The following is a 9,165-nucleotide window of genomic DNA, read 5'->3' as shown; positions in this document are numbered from 1 at the left end:
AATATCCACTAATTTTTATCTGATTGTCATTAAATTCTTCAATAAACCATTTGTTTGAGGAAAAAATGATATATTTATCTTGATTCTTCATATTGAGTATTAGTAACCTCTCACTTGATTTATTGAGATAGTCAATGTCTTTTCCATGGAAATGGTGTATTTAAATGTTGCCAACTTTCTGCATACCATTGTGCATCTTTATCATGTTTATATATATTAAATACACAAATATACCCCACTAAATCCAGACTAACTAGTTCCCAAACTCAACTTTCTCATGGCTCAAACCCCAAAATGCTTTCAACCTAGTTTATGTCACCTTCCTACTAAATATGAGATGAAAGCAGAGTCACAGTGGAAAAATATCTCAATCTTAATTCAAGGTAATTAAAATATCTTAATTTTGATATTTTACAAGAACAAATGAATACATTGCTAACTTCTGATGCCTGGTTTTGTTTCAGAGGGTGACTTTTTTTTTTTTTAGAAAGAATGAGAAAGGCAGGCAATAAAGTATAGCAAGAATTATGGTCTCCAGATCAGCAACCTCTTCCACTAACTGGACTGTGAGAGATTGTAAATCTCTTTTCCTCTCCAAGTTCGATTCTGTGTCCTCAGCTCAGTAAAAATCCACCTTATCCTAGATACAAGCGTGAAAATATAAGGACTGAAAAGAATTCAGATACCTAAGACCAAGTCATGAGGAAGACTGGATTGACATATCTTTGGGTTTTCATTCCTTGGGATTTTTTTTTTCAAAAGTCCTATTTCTACAAAATGAAGGGCCAGAAGGGTTTTTTTCAATGAAGTCTCCATTATTTTGCATCATAAATATAATCAAAACATACCCTTTAGCTAGAAATAGATTATCTCAGATGCCAAAAGAAAATAAAACAGCCCACATAATTTCTTACACAATGACTCCAGAGAATCTTTTGTAGAAGACAATTGATTTCCACCAGCACACTCATTAATTTTCATGACACGGGTCTCTAAGTTTTAGAAATAAATGGAGTTATTAATATTTGACGACGATGGGTAGTAATTTGGGTCACCTCATTAAAGAAACTCCACAGTCAACTAAAAACAAGGAGGGAGTTCTGAACCCAGAGTCTAGACTTACAGCTGAGCCAATGACAAGGCAGGGACTCTCCCAAAGCAAAGGGTTTGGACTTACAGAGAAATCAAATTGATATTTCTCATCCCATGTTAAAACAACAACAACAACAACAAAAGAAAACATGGAAACAGGAAAAAGGAGATGATAACTCCAGGCCTGAATCTGCAGCAACAACCAGAATAGGGACTGAGATTTGCTTCTATCTTCTAAACATAGAAACAATAATCCCTACCTCCAGAACGCAATTTTATGAAATTCAGCATATAAAAATGTTTTAACTGCAGAGCTATATATAAATATGAGTGGTAGTTCACTTTAAAATAGTCACTTATTTAGAAAATTTTTTTAGTTTCCATCAAATTTCCTACCTGTATAGTGATAGAGACCTAAGAAAGAAATAAAGAGTTATGTTTAAGAAAATGATGAACTAACTGCCCAGGCTTTCCTATTCATTCAATGGTGATGTTTATTCATTCATTTGTGCTTTGCAGTGCTGGATACCAAACCCAGGGCCTCATGCTTGCTAGGCAATCTACCACTAAACTACATACCTAGACCCCAAAGGCGATTTTTAAATGTCACTTTAATATTCTAAAACAGGTAGAGCCTTGGGTAGATTCATCTCTCAGCCTCACTTTCCCCAACTGAAAAGAAGAATGTGCATCTGTGACTTTAAAGCTTCCTTTCAGCTTAGATAATTCACAACTCCAAGCATTTAACAAGGTCAGACCTGTTCATGTTGCTCTTCACCTTTCCCCCCACTTCTGGGAATTTCTCCATGAGCCAGGACAATGGTCTTTCTCCTGCACAATCTGAAAATGGCTCAGGAGTTCTGCACCTGAACCCAACCATGAAACAGTCCTATGTGAGCAGACACCGAGGGAGGAACACACCAAAGGGCTATACTTACAAAGGGCTGTACTTACAAAGGGCCTCCTCATGAACACTCATAATCCCTCTCTAGTGAGCCTTAGCACACTCTAAGGGTGAATTTGAATTGTCAACGTCATTGGATTAAGGGATGCTATTGATTAAGAGGCTTCTGGGTGTGTCAATGAGTATGTGTCTAGGAGTGATTGGAATGTGGGATAGTGAACAGGAGATCCTCCCTAAGCGTGGGCAGCACTGTCCAATAGGATGGTGGCTTGAATGGAAGAAAAGTTGTTAGAACAAGGAAGCAGATGTGGATGCAAGCTCGACTCTTCTTGAACAGGTTCTTGATTGCTGCTTTGATCATCTGAGGATATAAGACACTCCCTTCTTCACTCTTCCAAAGCAGACTCTGCCAGTGACTCTCCAGGTGGTTTCCAGAAGCCTTGGTCTCAGATTAGGGTAGAACTGTTGATTCTTCTTGTTCTGGTGCTCTGTCTCTCTTGCCTATAGATGGCCATGGTGGACTATCCAGGTTCTGGTCATGTAAGCCAATCTAATAAATCCCTTTTTATAAACATACTTCTTGTTGATTCTGATACTGTAGAGAAGCCAGACTTATACACACAATATCATGTGGAGTGGTGTTTGCTTTCCCTTGATTTCTGGAAGTAACTTTGGTTTCTCCTGTGGGAGAAGAAATAAACATACTGCTTCTTTGAAATCACGAGACAAAATTCTCACCCATGGGTGCATGGGAATTATTCTCTATTTCGTAGAAAAGAGAGATTCCATGGAAACCTCAGGAGAAGGAAGCAAATAAGGCCCAGATAGAAAAGACTTCCTAAGTCTTGAAGGATGGGTGGGATTTGGATTGAGACGAGAAACAGGGAGATTCCAGAAGTCAATAAGTCTGTGGTCACTATTGGTATCCATTAGATCATCTCCTGAACAAACAGCCCAACAATAATACCCCAGAGCCTGCATGGTGGCACAGGCCTGTAATCCCAGTGGCTCAGGAGGCTGAGGCAGGAGGATCATAAGTTCAAGGCCAGCCTCAGCAATTTAGTGAGGCCCTAAGCAACTCAGCAAGACCCTACCTCTAAATAAAATACAAAAAATGGTCTGGGAATGTGACTCAGTGGTTAAGTGTCCCTGGGTTTAATCTCTGATACAAAGAAAAAAATAATAATCCCCCAGGTTCTTAAGAACCTCCTTAGGGTCTGTGCCAGATTCCATGTTCTCAGAATTTCCCTTTGCGCTGGTATCTTCACCTTCTCTGTTGTTGTTTCATAGCTATTGTTTTCCTAACCAACTTTTTCAGATTAATTTCAGATTAGTGTTAATGCTCCCATTGGATCATCTGCTTGACTTTTTTCAAGAGGTGGGTTGCTGAGGATTGAACCCAAGAGCACTTTACCATTGAACAGTATCCCCAGCTCTTTTCATTTTTTTTTTAAATTTTTTATTTTGAGACAGAGTCTTGCTAAGTTGCTAAGGATCTTGCTATGTAGCTGAGGCTGGCCTCAAACTTATGATTCTCCTGTCTCAGCCTCCCAAGTGACTAGAATTGCAGGTGTGTACCACAGAACCCAGATGTTGAATCTTGATTTAGTTTTTCACTACTGACATGAACAGCTTAAAGGAGGAAAGATGTATTTTGGCTTAGGGCTTTAAAAGTTCAGTGCATGGTCAGTCAGGTCCAAGGCAGAAACGTCATGGTGGAAGGGCCTGGCAGAGGAAAGCTACTTGGTTCATGCTAATTGGGAAGCCAAGACAAAGGAGCTAGGGAGAATCAAACCCTTCCAGGGAATGCCCCAAGTGATCAACTATGTCCCAGTAGTCCTTTTAGCCATCAGTGGATTAATGTGAGGTCAGAGCTTTCATGCTCTAAGCATTGCCTAAAAGCCACACCCCTGAACCTTACAGCATTGAGGACCATGTTTTCTATTCTTAGGCCTTTGGGGGACATTCCAGATTCAAACCAAAGCATTTGGTCTTCACCCATGGATTCTATGTGTTTTAAACAGAATTCATCAGCTCTTGAAACCAAGTCCAGTGGCAGGGCAAACCTCAAGGTCCACATAGGCTGGTGGCCCTGGTTCTAATGCCCCATGAAACTGCATCTTCAGCTCACTAGTGAGACAGCTGTGGACATTCCAAACTTCAAACCTGAGCACAGGTTGTGCAGAGAAAATCAGAGGGCTTCTCTTTGGAAATTCTGTGTTTTAAGTTAGTCAGGACTTTCTCAGAAACCCATTGTAAACTTCTTGCACTCCATTGACTGGTTTTGTGCTTCCTTATGAACCATCTGCTGACCAGGGGACATGATTTTCCTTGAATAAACCAGGCCATCCCTTGGAACTAGGGGTGAGGTATGGAAGCTTTATGAGAGAGGTGGATGCCAAGAGACACTGAGGAATGGCAAGTGGAAGCTGGGAAGGCAAACTACAATGTGCACTGAGTTCAATTTTGACATCTCTCTGGGCTCTGAACTCATCTGCTCCATTCCCTTGCCTGTCCTAATTTTTCTGATTTCAGCATGGTACCAGTGACAGTGGTCCCTACTTGTCTAAAGGTGGAATTTACTGACCTGGAAGGTAGAGAGAAGACATGGAGAGTAGAGTGGGGAAGAACTTTAAGCATAGTACTTAAGGACAAGTTTGGGGGTAAGATTTCCAACTCTGTGGTTGCCAGCCTGGGATCTGGAGCAAGATGCCTAGTCTCACTAAGCCTGTTTCCTCACCTATCAAATAAGGCTAACTGTACAGGCCTTACTCTTGCTGTGAAGATTAATTGAGATACTAGAAGTGGAATGCAAAGACCACTTCCAACAGATGTTCCATAAATGTTGGTATTTTATTGTTATTCGATGGAGGGAGGCTGAGAAACAGTACATAAAGAAAATGTCGAAGAGTAGAGTCAATGGCCTGCCTTGACTCTTAGCCTGGAGAGAGAGGCTTGATTTGAGAAGGGGAAATGTACTGCAGTCATTCCTATCTAACTTTGCTCTCTTTGTTTTATAGTAGAGCCTCAGAGAGCTATCCCTCACTCAGCTGGGCTAGGAGGCAGAGACTGGCTTCCCCAGAGCACAGCTCTGCTCTCCTTCCTATCCCCGTACCTCACACACACACAGCAAGGGTGCCTTCGCACAACTGCATGAACTTGGGTCAGTCCTGCTGCTTATCAGGGCTTTCCTTTTCCAATCTGTAAATTACTCATCTGTCATATTCCTCCGGCCCTAATATACTGTGTACGACAAAGAAAAAAACATTGAAATCTCGGCCTCACACTTTCAAAACGTTCCCATTTCCATCCCAGATTGTGTTCTGAACTTGATATTATAATAGTTCTGAACTTTACTAGCTATAAGGAACTTAGCCTTCTTGGAACTTTTCTTATTTTAGAGGATAAAAAGAATGCAAAAACAAACCTGAGAGTGGGGCGTGGGGGTAGATGACTCATTCTCCTCGAGTTATCTTTTGAACGGTTAATAGCTACCCCGTGCTACCCTATTCCTTATCTACCTGAATTCCATTCCAGACAAGTAAACAAAACGATCATGAAAAAGGCAATCTCACAGAGACACTGTCAGGGCTGATGGACTCTGGTAATGAAATTATTCCAACCTCTGCCACCCACACAGATCTGGCAAGAACAAAAGAACAAAAGGGTGTTTGTGTAGATGCCTTGTCATAGTTTGTAAGCTGCTCAATGTCATTTGCCTCAGGCTCCCAAATCTCTTAGCAAAGAGTAACTCACTCAGCCACAAGCCCTCCCAAAGGAAGGGCATCGCATTTACTATGATGAGGAGTCAGGAAATTAGATCTGTCCTAAAGCCCAAACTGCAGTGCCAGCTCCATAAACCCACCTGAGGCTTTCTAGGTCCTGTATGAAAGTTATCACTCCCGTTTTGGGAATGAGCTATTAGAGAATCCTTGAATTTAAGCTCTGAAAGAATGTTCAAGGACACTATGCCAAACAAGCACACTCATTACTTCAATCCAGTTAGTTAAATATCACAGCCAGAGTGTCCTCAGGCCTCACTTGAAGGCTTCTAATGAGGGTTCCAACTGAATGTGCTGCAAGAACTCAGCATTTCAGAGAGGGAGTTGCAGGGCCCAATCGGGAGTCCAGAGAAGCTTAGTAAGAAAACCCAGTGAGTGTGTGGAAGGGGTTATAGAATGGTCAAGAAATCCTGTAAAGTGCTCTAAGGAAGAAACTAGGTCTCCAGACCTAGTTTGGGGGAACATGGAGCAGGGCCCCAGTTCAGGTTTACTCACAAGTCAGTGTTTGCATAAGGAGTAACAGAGAGAATGTTCCACCTGGGCAGGCAAGAAGGGAATCCACCATTTCTCCAACCGGTCGCTTCCATGAGTGACAATTTGACTCTTGAACAGCTTCGTCTTCCAGAATTGTGTTACAAGAGCAAAAGTATTGGTTTAGTTATAGGAGACCCCAACTGTCATCTTACATTTGCTTGCAATACTGTTGTGACCTTGGACAAGTTTAAAAAGCATCTGAAACTTGGATACAAACCAGAGATTATTGGGTGTTTTTCTAGTGCTGGACTTAACTTTCCATTTACTAGACTGTTTTACTTCACTGTAAAGTATCACTTAAAATTTTTATTCAGTAGAAATGGAAATAATTTCTGCCCAGTGAAACTAATAGTCCCAAAGTTTACAGTTTATGATCCCATTAAACATAAACCAGTTTTTTGTATAGCTTGTAACCCAAGAGCTATTAAATTGATTTTATGTCTATAGCTTCTCAGATGTACTTCGGGCCAGTTTTAAATCTTACTGTTTCCTCATTAATTAAAGAGTTTCAGTAAAAATCTTTGAAACGTGTTCATTTACTATCTGTACCAGAGACATGATTTTACCTTGTTAAAAATTATACTTTAACAGGCAACTCAGTTCTGCCTCCAAGGATCCGGGTCCTTATCTGTTGAAAAATGCATTAGGACAAGAAGGTCTCTAAAAGCTTACTCTAAGGTATCTGAGCCACTAAGCCACCTGGGACTCTCTTTCCCAACATCCTGGGATCTCCAGGGAAAAGGACATCCTATCTCTCTGGAGGAAGAATTAGTGACTACAGTACTGCTTCCTGCCATGCCCAGCCCCACAAAGCGGTGGTCAAATTGCATTAGAAAGCTTTCGGCCTTCAGTGTCTCTGAGGTTTAGAAGTTCTCAGGAGTCAGAATACATTGTTTGGTCCAGTTTACCTCATTGCTCTACCTCTTCCTCCACCAATCACTCCCTGCTTCTCTTTAAAACCTTGAAAAATCCCCAGTTCTGCATCTACAGCTTTCAGTTTAATCCAGAGGTCAGGACATTACCCTTGAGTGTTCACCTTTTTGACATTCCTAAGTGGAAATCTGTGTCTTTGTTTCCAGCAGAGACCCAGGGGTCAAACAGCTACTCCTTTCACTCTGCGGAAGGGGATGGGTCAGTATTCCTCTCTAAAATCACTCTGGCTCTGACCTCAGACGAATCTTTCCTTCCAAACCTCCAGAGGCATCTTTTCTTCTGCCCTCCTGGCCTGAGGATGTTCAGGGCATCATGCTGAAGGCTAAAGGTGCCTTGTTCACCAGGATAAAGATGTGAAGTGTAGTTGGGGGCAGAGAACAGGGGTACTTGAGGAAAGGTTGAGCATTGTATTTCATTTCCCTTGAAATCCATAGCTGCAATTAGTAAGCAACACATGGAAAATTTTCATTACAGGGGATGACTGATTCTGTTAACAGCAGTTTTTCCCAAGCCTTCTCAGGTCAGATCTCTACCTAAGAACCATCTCAGGCCTTGGAGCATTCACAAAATAAATATCTTTCCGTTTCTGAGTCCTATTTAGTTGCCTGGCATGGCTAATACAGATCACTCAAGGCTTAGTGGGAGGTGCTGAATTCCTCTTCTCAACTCTCTCCCCTTCAATAATATCCCAATCCATTTCAGAAATAAATTTTCCATGTGTTCCTTGGCATGAGAATAGAATGATGTTCCCAGGCTATTGACCATCTCCTCACCACCCAAGGACGGATGTTGTTCAGGGTCAATGGTACTTGGTGCGAGGAAAAAATAGACAAGTTTTCATGCATTTTATTATGAATTAAAATTTTTCTGCACTCAACGCACCCCTCCATTGCCTAGGGCAGTGCCCACCTACCACCCCCCACCTTGTATTCACCAGCAGCTCACAGAGTTGGGTCTTAGTAGTGGAAGTAGTGTTAGTCTAGGGCTGTCTCATTGTTCATAAAGAAAAAATATTCTTCCAACTGAAAATCGTGCAGTTGTGACCATATCTAATTGTGATTTGAGAAAAAGAGTAAAGAAGAAAAGAGAAGGAGATATGAGAAAAGAAAGGGGAAATGGGCATATTAGAAAAAGCAAAATAAATAAAGTGGCATTTACCTTAATTTTTATTAGTTATATGTGTACATAGTTTAAGAAACATGAAATAGTTCTATAACGGTTATTACAAAAGTAGTCCTTTCCAGTCCCTGCCAACTTCTATCTTCACGCCCCACAGCAATTTGTTTACTCTTTTAAACTTTTTCTTCTGGTACTTAACTACATGTTTCTGTTTCTTGGTTTTTTAGTTTTTGGTAATATTCCACTGATTTCCTATCATCAAGATAAGAATTTAATTTTCTTACACCATCAGCCCCTACGAAAGTATACTTCTCTTCCCCTCAAATACTTTTAAGCATATTTCTGATAAACCAATATTCACTCCTAATATTTAATATTATGACTATTTCAATATTATTCATAGCTACACCATGTAGAGTACTCTACTGAATTTGTTGTCTGGTACAACCTTTCTTTCAGCCCATGAAGTTAATGCTTGCTTAGGTTTTTACTTCTTGTTTCTCTTTTTACTTTTTCATTTATACCTAGTTCATCCCAAAATTCTGTTGAAAATGTAAACTCCTCTCTATACGTTCAAATGCATCAGGTAGCCTCTGGGTTACCTTTGATTTTCTGGTGGGAACATTAGCTCCTGGAGCCTTCTCTCAGCAACCCCTACCTGAATGGGTTTCTTTCTAGGTTGATCACTTTGCCAGTGTTCTGGTATCTCCTCAGGCTTCTCCTGCATTCTGAGAACTTTCTTAGTCTTTTCTTATCCCAAGGCTCCATACATTCCTTATACATTTTTTACTATCTTACCTT

The sequence above is a fragment of the Sciurus carolinensis genome, chromosome 9, assembly GCF_902686445.1.
Source record: "Sciurus carolinensis chromosome 9, mSciCar1.2, whole genome shotgun sequence".
Classification (NCBI taxonomy): Eukaryota; Metazoa; Chordata; class Mammalia; order Rodentia; family Sciuridae; genus Sciurus; species Sciurus carolinensis.
This window is presented reverse-complemented; position numbering follows the sequence as displayed.